This window comes from Phacochoerus africanus, chromosome 8, assembly GCF_016906955.1.
Source record: "Phacochoerus africanus isolate WHEZ1 chromosome 8, ROS_Pafr_v1, whole genome shotgun sequence".
Classification (NCBI taxonomy): domain Eukaryota; kingdom Metazoa; phylum Chordata; class Mammalia; order Artiodactyla; family Suidae; genus Phacochoerus; species Phacochoerus africanus.
Genome location: NC_062551.1, coordinates 163342517 through 163354353, shown reverse-complemented (window position 1 = coordinate 163354353; position 11837 = coordinate 163342517).

Sequence of the window (11837 nt, the reverse complement as noted above, 5' to 3'; positions counted from 1 at the left end):
GTTCTCATGGTGGAAGTGACAGGCTGGAAGGGTGTGGAAGATGAGGGGCGAGACATGGAGGTCAACCCCACAGCGTCTGCTCGGAGGCACCAAGCGAAGGGGGGCACCATCTACTGAGCTGGGACCCTGGGGGAGAGCAGATTTGGGGGCATGAATCCCAAGCTTGAGTATGGTGACTTGGCGATGCCTTCTGACATCCGGTGTAGAGGTCCAGGCAGCAGCTAGGCGTCAGGGCAGAGGCTGGGCTGCTGTGTGGCTTTGGGACGCATCACAGAATGTTGTTGTCGTTGTTGTTGTTTGTTTTTTAGGGCTGCAGGTGCTGCATATGGAAGTTCCCAGGCCAGGGGTTGAATCTGAGCTACAGCTGCTGGTCTATACCACAGCCACAGCCACATGGGATCCGAGCCACATCTATGACCTACACGGCAGCTTGCCGCAATGCTGGATCCTCAACCCGCTGAGTGAGGCCAGGGATTGGACCCGCATCCTCATGTCTCCTAGTCTGGTTTGTCACCACCGAGCCACAATGAGAACTCCCCATCGCAGAGTATTTAAAGCTACGGGACTGGCCGGCTGAAGCCACCAAGGGAGTGGGTGTGGACGGAGAGGAGGAGCTGGTCAGTGGGACCCATTGAATAAATATCCACAGAGTTCCTGTTGTGGCTCAGTGGGTTAAGGACCCGATGTGATCTTGGGAGAATGGGGGGGGTTGGATTCCTGGCCTCACTCAGTGGGTTAAGGATCCAGCATTGCTGAAAGCTACAGTGTAGGTTGCAGACATGTCTGGGATCTGGCTTTGCTGTGGCTGTGGGTGCAGGCTGGCAGCTGCAGCTCTGATTTGCCCCCTGGCCTGGGAACTTCCATATACCACAAGAATGGCTGTAAAAAAAAATATTATATATATATATATATATAATCCCCAGCTACCTCTATGGGACTACGTAATTCCCAACTGATGTGTGCCGTAGGAGGGCAGGCAGTATTTAGTGGTTGGGGGGGTCACAGGACAAGGAGGACCCCCAGCAGTCCTGGAGGGTTCTCTGAAAGATGGAGATTGGCCGGGGGTCAAGAGTGTGTAGAAGCGGGGAGGGCAGATCTGGGCTCCAGAAGTCAGGGGCTCTGGCTGGGCAAGGTCTCTGGCTGGGGGTAGTTTGAAAAACCAGACTAGAGTCTTAAGGGCCTTAACTCATTTTTGCAGCCACTTCCTAGCTGTGAAACGTCCTCATCTTCCCAAACCTCAGTGTCCACGGCCATAGGACAGGGCCAGTGGCGCTGACTCCTCAGGACCGTGGGCGTGTGGGCGAGCGTGTGATGCCAGCCCCCTGCCTGGCAACTCCAGGAGAACGAGGCCCGGAGACAGTGGGTGTCAGCGGGTGGGTGATCGTGGCCTTTTCCGTGGGAGACGTGAGCTCGATTGCCAGGTCTGTGAACCGAGATCTCACTTGAAGACAAAGAGAAGCCCTTTTCAAGGGTTTCCTAGGCGGGGTCCTTTGACTCAGGGTTTACCACGTGCTAGATGATCACCTCACTCTCTGGACTCGGATTCTAGACTCTAATGGTCTCTACCTGGTTGAGCTGTAGCCACACAACAAAACCTGCAGTTGTTTTTCTTTTTTTTTAAACTTGGGTTTCATCTTGGGAGTATTTGAGCCAGTGTACTATGTCGTTCACACAATGATAATTGGATTTCTAGGTTCCGAATTCCGTGGATGGGTCTTCCATGCGCTCTTATGAATGACCTGATAAGAACAGTTACCAGGGCGGCTGAGGACAGAAGCCAACTAAGGATCTGGTTTGGATTCTTTTTCGCCTTGTCCTGCCTCAGGCTGCTTGTGTGGCCGAGTCCGGGTCTGGTTTCCTAAGGAAACTTCGGATTGATCTGGTGGGGCCCAGGGGGGGACAAAGAGGAAATGACTTCAATTGTTCCCCCAACCACGCCCTTCCCCGGGCTCTATGCTGGCTCCTCATCCGTGGGGAACCTCTTTCGTGGACCCATCCAATAGCTGTCCTCTCACTCTCACGATTAGAAGTCTCCTTTTCAGGTACTTAAGACACTCATCTGATCAAAATCCACCCACATTTCCCATCAGATTCAAAGCGCTCTTTTCCACTCGGGCACAGAGCAGGCCCTATACCCTTCCCCTTGCTGGAGGCTGTGGTGGCTCCTGCAAGGCTGGGCATGGAGGCAGGATGAAGGGAAGGGAGACATTAGGGCCCTCTGTGTGGCCGATGTCCTCGGCTGGCTCTTTTTCCGGTTGGGGACATTCATGTGGATTTCTTCAGAGCCACTGGGCTCCTCCCTGCTGTGGGCAGAGCCTTCCCAGGCTGGCATCTTCCAACTGCCCCACGGCTCCCGTCCTGAGAGTCCGCTCCTTATCGCCCCTCCCCCACCCCACCCCTGGAGCCTCTGGCTTCCATCTCTATCCATGGGGTGGGTGGCTGGGAGGGGTCATATGTGGGAGTTGTGCCAGTTGTGCTATCCCTCAGCTAGCCCTGCAGGGGTGGTCTGGCCTTCTTCTTGGTTTTGGGGTCTCAGCTATGAGGCAGAGACGCCAGGAAGAGTTCCCAGGAACGTTATAGCATCCTTTAGTTTCTTGGTCTCGAATCTTCCAGGGTGGTTAAGTGTACAGCTTCTGGAGTCTGACGCTGGCCAGGTGACCACAGCAAATCATTTGACTTCTTGGCGCCTCGGTTTCCTCATCAGTAAAGCAGGAACAATGGTGTTTACTCTCCAGGAGGTTGTGAAGACTGAACTCTTTTTTTTTTTTTTTTTTCATTTTAGGGCTGTACTCGCAGCATGTGGAGGTTCCCAGGCTAGGGGTCGAATCAGAGCTATAGCCACTGGCCTAAACCACAGCCACAGCAACTCGGGATCCAAGCCACGTCTGTGACCTACACCACAGCTCACAGCAACACAGCTCATGGCAACGCTGGATCCTTAACCCACTGAGTGAGGCCAGGGATCGAACCCGCAACCTCATGGTTCCCAGTAGGCTTGGTTCCCGCTGCACCACGATGGGAACTCCTGAATCATTCTTTACCTGTCAGGTGGCGCATAGCAAGCCCTCAGTACAAGGAAACTAATATCTGTGCATTTTTGAGAAGTCCTTGCTTCCTCCAACACAGACTGGGTGTCAGTCTTCTTGCTAATCCAGAGGCGGCTCCTCCCACCCAACCTTGCCCGGCCCAAAGGGCTCTTTGATAAAAACACAGCATACCTTGAGCATCCTAATCTTATTTACATCTCATACCCCGCCTTCAGGGTAGGTATGACCATCATTCCCATTTACAGATGATAAAACTGAGGCTCGGAGAGATTGGGTCCCTTGCACAGAGTCAAAGAGCTTGGAAAGAGCAGAGCTGAGATTTTATCCCAAGCCCATCTGATGTCAAAGCCTCCGTGTGCTCTACCATTTTGCCTCCCAGCCTCCTTGCTCTCTGGTCCTGTCTCTGTTCCTTCTGCCAAAAGCTCTCCTTTGCTCTGCACCTAACAGGGCGTCCGTCTGAGTGAGGAACTCGTCCTGCTTGGAGCGCGCCCTGGAAAGGTCCCCTTTCTGCTCAGGGTGATGTCACTTCCCGCGCTGCATATAAGATCCCCAGGGCAGCTGCTTAGGGTAATAATGACGTCATCCATTACCTGTCTACTGCTATGCAAGCTGTATAACGTTGCGTTTTCACGGAAAGCATCTAGTTAGCATTGATTCAGCATCAACCTCGTGTCCAACGGTGGCTTAATCACGAAGGGGAAGGTGTTTTCCGATAGGAAGCCAGAATCTAGTCTAAGAGATCAGATGTGTAAAAAAGCTGCCAGCTCTGCCAACACATATGTGGTAGACACACCTGGAAGGGCCATGGGGAGGCAGTACCCCAGGAGCCCAAAAAGCGAGCAGGGTGGTGGCTAGGCGGGTGGGGAGGTGTAAAGTCTGGGAAAGGACGTCACAGAAGGCTTCCTGGGGCCCCTGGGGCTGGTCTGAGCCTTGCGAGCGGGTGGGACTTGGGTGGGTGAAGAGAAGGAGCCAGGCTGGGGCCAAGAGCCAGCAGGGGCCAGGGAGATGAGCACAGCATGGGTGCCCCGACAGTTCTTCCAAAGGAGCCTCTTTGCTCCCCACTTGGGAGATTTTATGACCCCATCCATCTCAGGTTTGCTTTGAAATTCAAAGGCTGAAAGGGAAGCCAGAGCAGCAGGCGGGGCAGCTGTCTCTGAGGAGAGGCGGCTCCTGGAGTATAAACCACAGCGGGCACAGCGCCTCTTCGGCTTGGCCTGGGTCCCTGTGCAGCCTGGGACTGGGTGTGCTTGATGGGTGCTGGATGATCTGTGCCCTGGAGGGACTTCTGCCCTGGGTCTGAGCTGCCTACCTGAGTGCCCACCAGCGGCGGCCCGCAAGGGCGCCAGAGCCAAGCATGGCCATTCCGGGGTCTTAGGTGGGGGCTTCGTGCCTGATCCGGACCCGTCGGCCTGTGTTTGTTTCTCTTTGCTGCTCTGGCAGGCGGGCCTGGGCCCGCTGTGAGAGTTGGCTCGGTCCCTGTGCCTCCTGAATTCCCTGGCCCAGCTGCACCCCTGCATTCCTTGGGAGCCCTGGTATCCCAGAGAGACAAGATTTTTTTCCATCTTCTCAAATAAAAGATGTTTAGCAACCATCACCAGATCCAGAATCCACAGCAGGGACTTCCAAGCCGTGTTCCAGACCCCCTTCCTTTCCTCAGGCCCACGTCCCCCAGGACAACCTCCTAGCTCGAACCCTCAGCCTGGGCCCCAGATGCCTCTTCTGGAACATCTGTGTGTGCCCTCCTTCTCTGACACGTCCCTAGCTGCCAGGGATCATCCGCCGCTCCTGGGGAGAAACGCTCCTGAGGGGCTCGCTCTTACCCGTCCAGCCCACGTTCCACGTGCCCAGGGCGGCCTCCCTGCCTCCTGTTTCAACCCCCCGCCCCCCAGGCTGTTCTCCACGCTTGCTGGCTGTGCCTTTGGACCTCTGCTGAAAGAGGAGCTCTGTTCGGATGTGGCTGGCGTTCTTCTACCGTGGAGCCAGAACTTCTCCCCAAGCCCTGGAGACGTCCGATATCCCTTTAAAAGCCAGTTAAGGTGCTGGACTGGGAGCTGCTAAAGGGAGCAGCGAGTTGGTGAGCTTTAGCATCTGATGCGAACCAGCTTTGTAGAGGGAGATGATTTCATAAGCCTGGGAGCTGAGCTGAGAGGTTGGAAGACGGAGAAGGATCCTGACATTCCAGCTGTCGAAGCTAGAAGGCGCTCTAGAGCTCATCTGCGTGACTTCCTGCATTCTTCAAACAGGAAAACTAACCTCAGAAAGGAGACGTCATCGGCCCAGTGTCATTTATGACGTCCATGGCAAGGCAGGACTGGAACCCAGGGTGGGGCTTGAATTAACTATAATCTCCCGTGCCGCTGCCTCAGTGAATCTCCATTCCGAGCTATAAAGTAAGTTATCCCTAGCCCCATTTCCCAGATGAGGCAAATAAGACTGAGGGTTAAGTCTCATGCCCAAGGAATGATAACCAGGAAGTAGCGGAACAGGCTTCAGCCCAGGTTTTTTGATCTTTGCAATGTATCCCAGGACGTCCCTCTTCCTCTAAAGGTGCTGATCTCTTGGAAAATCATGCAGAACATGCTGGGGTAAAAATAGGATAAAAGGCCTTTAGCTCCAGATCCTGGGTTTCGGTCAACATCACCGGACTTTTGTCTTCTCAGGGTCTTTTCACATGTAGAGCAGAGGGTCTCAACACTTTCAGGTCAAATGTCCCCTTTTATTACAAGTATTTTATAAGACTCGACTCCTCTCTACACTGAAATGAAATATATGGATAATATAACAGACCTACCAAATGATTTTAAACATTCATGTAATGCCCTAACTGTAAGGAAAAAGAGAACTAAAAGGAAACTAGTTGATAATAAAACAGTGTGTAATTTGGTGTGTTATGTCGGGCATGACAACACCAGCAGACGTGAGGCAGTAATCAGGGGCGTGCACCTGTCAAATGAAAAAATAAAAGCACAAACTGGAAGTGGAGACTGTGTTTTATTCGGCAGACCACTGAGGACTTAAGCCCAGAGACAGCCTCTCAGGCACCTCCGAGGGGCAGTTCCCAAGCGGTCGGGAAGGAGCCAGGATACACAGGAGTTTCTGCAACAAAAACCGGGTAGTCGGACCATCAAAAGACTACTGTTGAGGAAGGAAAACCGGATTATCTAAGTCCATGAATCTAGCGCTTTTCCGTGGATGTCAAGATGCAAGAGTCTGGGATCGTTGGAATCATTCCTTGGCTAAGCACCTCAACCATCAAGGGCCAGTGTCCTGTTTTTCTCCACCCTGCGTCCCCCTAGGGTGCACAGTCGGGGCCGCAGGGACTGATGGCTTGTTTGATCCTCTGTTTACTGACATGGCAGGAGACATTCACTGTCACCGTGGAGGCGACGGCCAACGTGCAGAGGAGTGGAGGCGTGTTGTTCTGATCCCTCAAACGCATGAGCAGTGTTGTCTCTAAGGGGGCCTTCAGAAGCGGTGAACAGCTCTTGGTCAAGTTTGGAACAAAAAGTACCCTTTTTCCCACGGAATACAGGCAACTGCCTTCCTGTAAGGTGCAATGTATATTAAAAACTTTGCAAAAAAAAAAAAAAACACCTTTGTATTTACATGCAGGGGGTTCTGGCTCAGATAATTATGAAGGGTCTTTTTTTCCTCCCCCGGTGACTGTCTGGCAAGGTGTGCAAACATTATACAGGATGAGAAAGAATACCTTTTCTGGGACTCTTCACAGGCTCCCAAACACCCCTGACCCACGATCACAACCCCCGTCCCAACCAAGGTGTGAAAGCCCAAATCCCCCTGCGGGTCTCCAAATCCCCCTGGGACACGCACCTGGAGGATCCCGCTTGGAATGCATGCGTGTAAGAGGGCGGGCTTGGACCTATGTGGCACCCAGAGGTTTGTCTTTCTTCCAGTTTTGCTTGTGATGAACAAAATGCCCTGTTAATCTTGGGTGGTGCTTAGTCTTCAGATAGAAAGTTAAGGAACTAGAGGTCAGCCACACTGCCTCAGCTTGAAAACGCTGTTCACCTTGAGAATGAAAGGAGGAGTAAGGGGTCTGCCTCACGGGCTTTGCCTCTTTCTTTTCGGGGTGGTAAGACCTAAGAAGCCATAATCTAAGGCTGTTTATATACGAAGAAAACGTGTAAAGCCTGAGGCTGGTGGGGACCAGGCCGACTTCTAGGAGGAGGTAGAATTAAACCAGGCCTTGGAGAACATGCAGAAAAATTTCAGGCGAAAATAGAAGGAATATGGACAATTAGCTATGGAGGGGATGGGGGCTGATAGCTTGAGTCAGGAAACTGCCTGTTCAGGGAACCCTGAGTAGTTCTGTGTGGCTGGAGCATGGGTTTGGGGAGGGAGGGGCTGTGTGGCTGGAGAGACTGGCTGGGTGAACTGGGAGTGGGATTAATGGGGGAAGAGAGGGGGTCGAGGGATGGAGGGAGGAGGCCAAGCTGCTTCCAGATCAACTCCTAGTCCGGGGGCCAGCCCCTGCTCCCAGGGTAGTGGTCCATTGTCACGCTCCGTGCCTTCCTCCCCCTGGGAGGTGGGCTCTGGGGGAGCAGGGGCCAGTTGTCTGGGTGGGGCCCTGAGGCACAGTGCAGTGTAAGAGGCTCCATCACTCTTCCCTGGGTGAAGGAAACGTTTGGAACGAATCTGCACATGTCCGGGTATGAGCTTAGGGCCTGGCCCCCCGAAGATTCACGTTTTGGGGAGCAGGTTTTGGAAGCTGAGGAGAACTGGACTCTGGTCCAGTGCCCTACATCCAGGTGAGCCACAGTGCAGAGGCCAGAAGGGCAGCCGGGAGTCTGGAGCTCGGAGCTCCGACTCTGCCTTGAACACGCCAACGGGACTAGAGCCCTTGGTGGGCCCTTCATCGGTTCCCAAGCCAAAGGGAGTCAGGTCCTTGTCAGCTCCCAAACTGAAGCCTTGCCCCTCCGGGTCACCTGTTCAGAGCCCAAGGTCACAGCTCCTGCAGCACTGCCCCCTGTGGCAGCTGCCGGATGGCCGGAGAGGCTGGGTTACCCAATGCCATTCAAGTCCACTTCTGCTGAGGTTGCCCCCAGGAGGCTCCTGGGTCTGCGCCGTGGGTCTGGCTCAGGTGGGGAAGCAGAGCTCGGTGGGCCGTCACTGTCAGGGCAGTTCCAGGAGAGCTGTCTGTGCCCTCCCACCGTGCCCACCATCACGGAGGGAAGTCCCTGGGACCATGAGCCTTCTGTGTCACGGTGCCTGGACTTGGCACGGGTGTGGGGGAGGCAGGGCTCAGTGAACCCCCTCCTCCTCCGTCATCTCATCATCCTCTGTCGCTCCCGCAAAGGACTCAGAGCCCTTGGTTCTATAAGCTCTGGCACAGCCACTTGACCCTATGTCTTCACGGTAACTCTGCGGTGTTGGAGTTTTCTTCTCCCATTTTGCTGGTGGCAGCACTGAGGCTGCGGTGGGGGGTGGGGGGGGGTGCTGGGAGGAAGCCACTGGGCCCATCAGGCTTTTCCATTGCATTGTGACCTTTTGTTCTAACGCCACCCATGGCTCTCTGCTGTCCACAGGGCCAAGTCCCAGGGGCCCGCAGGCTGCATCCCCTCTCACCTGCCCCAAACCCCTAGCAGAGCCCAGCCTCCTGCGGCAACCTTCCCTGCCTCCTCCAGGTTCAAAGACAAGCAGATTTCCTGGGGGAGGGCCCCCCAGGCACAGACGTGACGGTGGGCACGTCTCTCCTGCCCCACATCTGAGAATTTAGGGTCAGGCCAGTCTCAGGCATGGACTCCTCGGTGTGAAAATAAACTCCTAAGAACAAGTCTTGGGCCTCCTCCGACCCCCACCCCCCCACCCCTTCCTGCCGCATCCAGGGCCCCCATCCCTAAGGCTCCGCCATGGGGCAGCCAGGGGGATTTGAAAATCATAGACCCATCAAACACCATGAGGCCAGAACAGAGAACAAAGAAGGGAACCACTTGGGGGCAGGGCCACTCCTGTCCCCAGGCCACCTGGTGACCAGCATCTGATCGGGGCTGAGCCTGGGGAGGCAGAGGGGGAAGGCGCTGCTCTGCTGAAGTGGGGGAACCTGGCGGCAATTGTGTTCCCAAGGTTCCCTGGGAGGAGGAGGCTCTTTGCTCCCAGGATTGTCCCTAGAGGCCCACCTGTCTGAGCCCCTGTGCCAGGAGGCAGCCTGTGCAGGGAACCCCCGCTGGGGCCTCCTTCCTCTCACTGAGACCCTGCAGGTTCTCAGCTCCAGGCGGCCCTGTTGGTGCTCCTGGGCCCTCTCCCACCTGTCTCCTCTCTCCAGCCCCTCTGTCCATCTGCCTCTCCTTCCTCTGTGTCTGTGTCTCTGTCTCTCTCTCCTCCTCAGGACCTCATTCCATCTTTCTGCAGTTTTCCTCTTTTTTTTTTTTTTTTTTTTTGCGTTTTAGGGCTGCACCCATGGCATATCAGAGCTACAGCTGCTGGCCTACACCACAGCCACAGCCGTGCCATATCTGAGCTGTATCTGCGACCTACACCACGGCTCACAACACCACCAGATCCTTAACCCACTGAGCGCAGCCAGGGATCAAACCTGCATTCTCATGGATGCTAATGGCCATTAGTCGGATTTGTTTGCGCGGAGCCATGACGGGAACTCCCTGTAGCTTTCCTTCTTGTTCGCCTCTCTCCCGCCGCCTGCCTCTCTGCCCTCCCTGCCACCAGCCTGCTCGGCCCCCTTTCTGTGCTCCCTGGGGCTCAGGGAAGAGGAGGCGGGTGGGAACGCGGCAGGGATCAACCCGGAAACCTGGGAGTCTCCAATCCCTGCCTGGGAACTTGGGTCTTCAGGTTGGAAATTTTATCATTCTTTTTTTGTGACTGATCAGGGAGGAAGGAGAAAAAAAAAATTCAAAGAGAGAAAGCATGGGAACTGATTTGCAAGCCCAGAACTGACATAAAATGGGGTTTTATGAATATTTTCTGAAAATAATTTCTTTTTATGATGCCATAACAGTGGCTGGCCCGGCTTGCCTGGCTTCCTGGCTTCCTGGCTGTAGCCAGCAGCAGCTGGAGGCCCCCACTCTCTTGCCTCCCAGCCCAGCTGAGCTGGCATCCGCTGGGCCAGGGTGCTGCTTCTGCTTCGAAGCCCAGCCTCAGAAGGTAATGGCAAGACCAGTGGGGTGGGGTTGTGGCCGGAAGCTCCCCAAATCCTCCGCTCATGGGAACCCAAGCCTGGCAGGCCTAAGCTTGCTGTCTGCTTGTAACCCAGCCAAGCCAGGGCTTCCCTGCTTCTATCTCCCTGGTTAAGATCTCAGAACACCCGGCTCTCGACGGGAGCCCAAGCGCTCCCAGAGTCGGCGGATTTCCTGGGGTCCCACTCGCGTGGTCTCCTTGGCCTCCAGCTCCCTGTCCTTGACCTTCCCACCTCGCTTCACCCCATGTCCACTTGGCAGTGAAAATCAGGGGTCCTCCATCCCGAACCTTCGCAAGCAGTGGAGACCGCACGGAGTTGGGTGAGGCAGGTGGAGCAAAGGTTCTCAGTGACTTTTCTTTTTTTTTTTGTCTTTTCTGTCTTTTTTTAGAGTTGCACCTACGGCATAAGGAGGTTCCTGGGCTAGGGGTCTAATCAGAGCTACAGCTGCTGGCCTACACAAGAGCCACAGCAACGCCAGATCCGAGCCGCGTCTGCAACCTACACCACAGCTCCCGGCCACACTGGATCTTTAACCCACGGAGCAAGGCCAGGGATCGACCCCGCAACCTCATGGTTCCTCGTCGGATTCGTTTCTGCTGCTCCACACGGGGACCACCCTTGATGAGTCTTATCTGCAGCCTCCCCCCGCCCCCATTTCTCTCTCTTCCCAGCTCCTCCCTTCCTTCTCTTGATTCCTTCTTTCTCTCGACCTCCCTTTTCAGAAACAAAAGGACAGAGCGCCCCGCCTTGGCCGTGCAGACAGCCTCCCCTCCACCTCCGAGGTGGGACAGGGTGGCGGTCTTCCTTCCTTCCTTAGGAGCCCAGGGAGGCCGACCTCCTGGGAGACGGAGAGGAAGCGGGTGCTCTCCCACCAAGTGCAGCCCACGTTCTCCTTCGCAGGAGCCTGCAAGAGCTCATCGACCCCGGCCACGGGGTCCCTCTGGGAAGGCTCTGGGGTTTCAGCACGAGAGGCCTCGCTGGCTTCAGACCTTGCCGGGACCTGCCCTCCCTCCCCCACCAAGCCCAGGGGCTAACTCTCTTCCCTGGAGGACCTCGCGTGGACCCCTGGGCAGACCCCAGCCCGTGAACACGTGTGATGCGCGGGCTGATCTGCAACCTCTGCTTTTTCCCCGAAGCCTCCGCCTCATTCTCCTTCCTTCCCTTCTCCGTGGACTGTGTCTTTCTTCCATGAGCACCCACGAGATGTCAGCTCCTACGTTTCGACAGCCACGGCCCTGGCTCCAGGAGGCCAAGGGGAAGGACAGGCACAACCCGGGAGCACGGAGAACAGGCTGCTGTGGGGACGGAGGGGAGGAGGGCCTGGCTTGGCTTGAGGAGTGGAGGAAGCCTCATGGAGCCGGTACCACGCGAGCTGGGTCTTGCGGGGTGTGTAGGAGCTCAACAAGCAATGGGGGCAGGGGTGGCGGTGAGAGATCCCAAAACACAGGGGGCGCCAGGGGAACTGTGTGCAGAGGCAGAGGATGCAGAGGGGCCCCTCGTGTGATGTTGACCTTTGCCCTGGAAACAGTGGGGAGATATAGAAGAGTTTCTTTTTTATTTATTATTTTTATTTTTTTTTTTAATGGCCGCACCCACGGCATATGGAAGTTCTTCAGAGCCACAGCCGTGAACTTCAC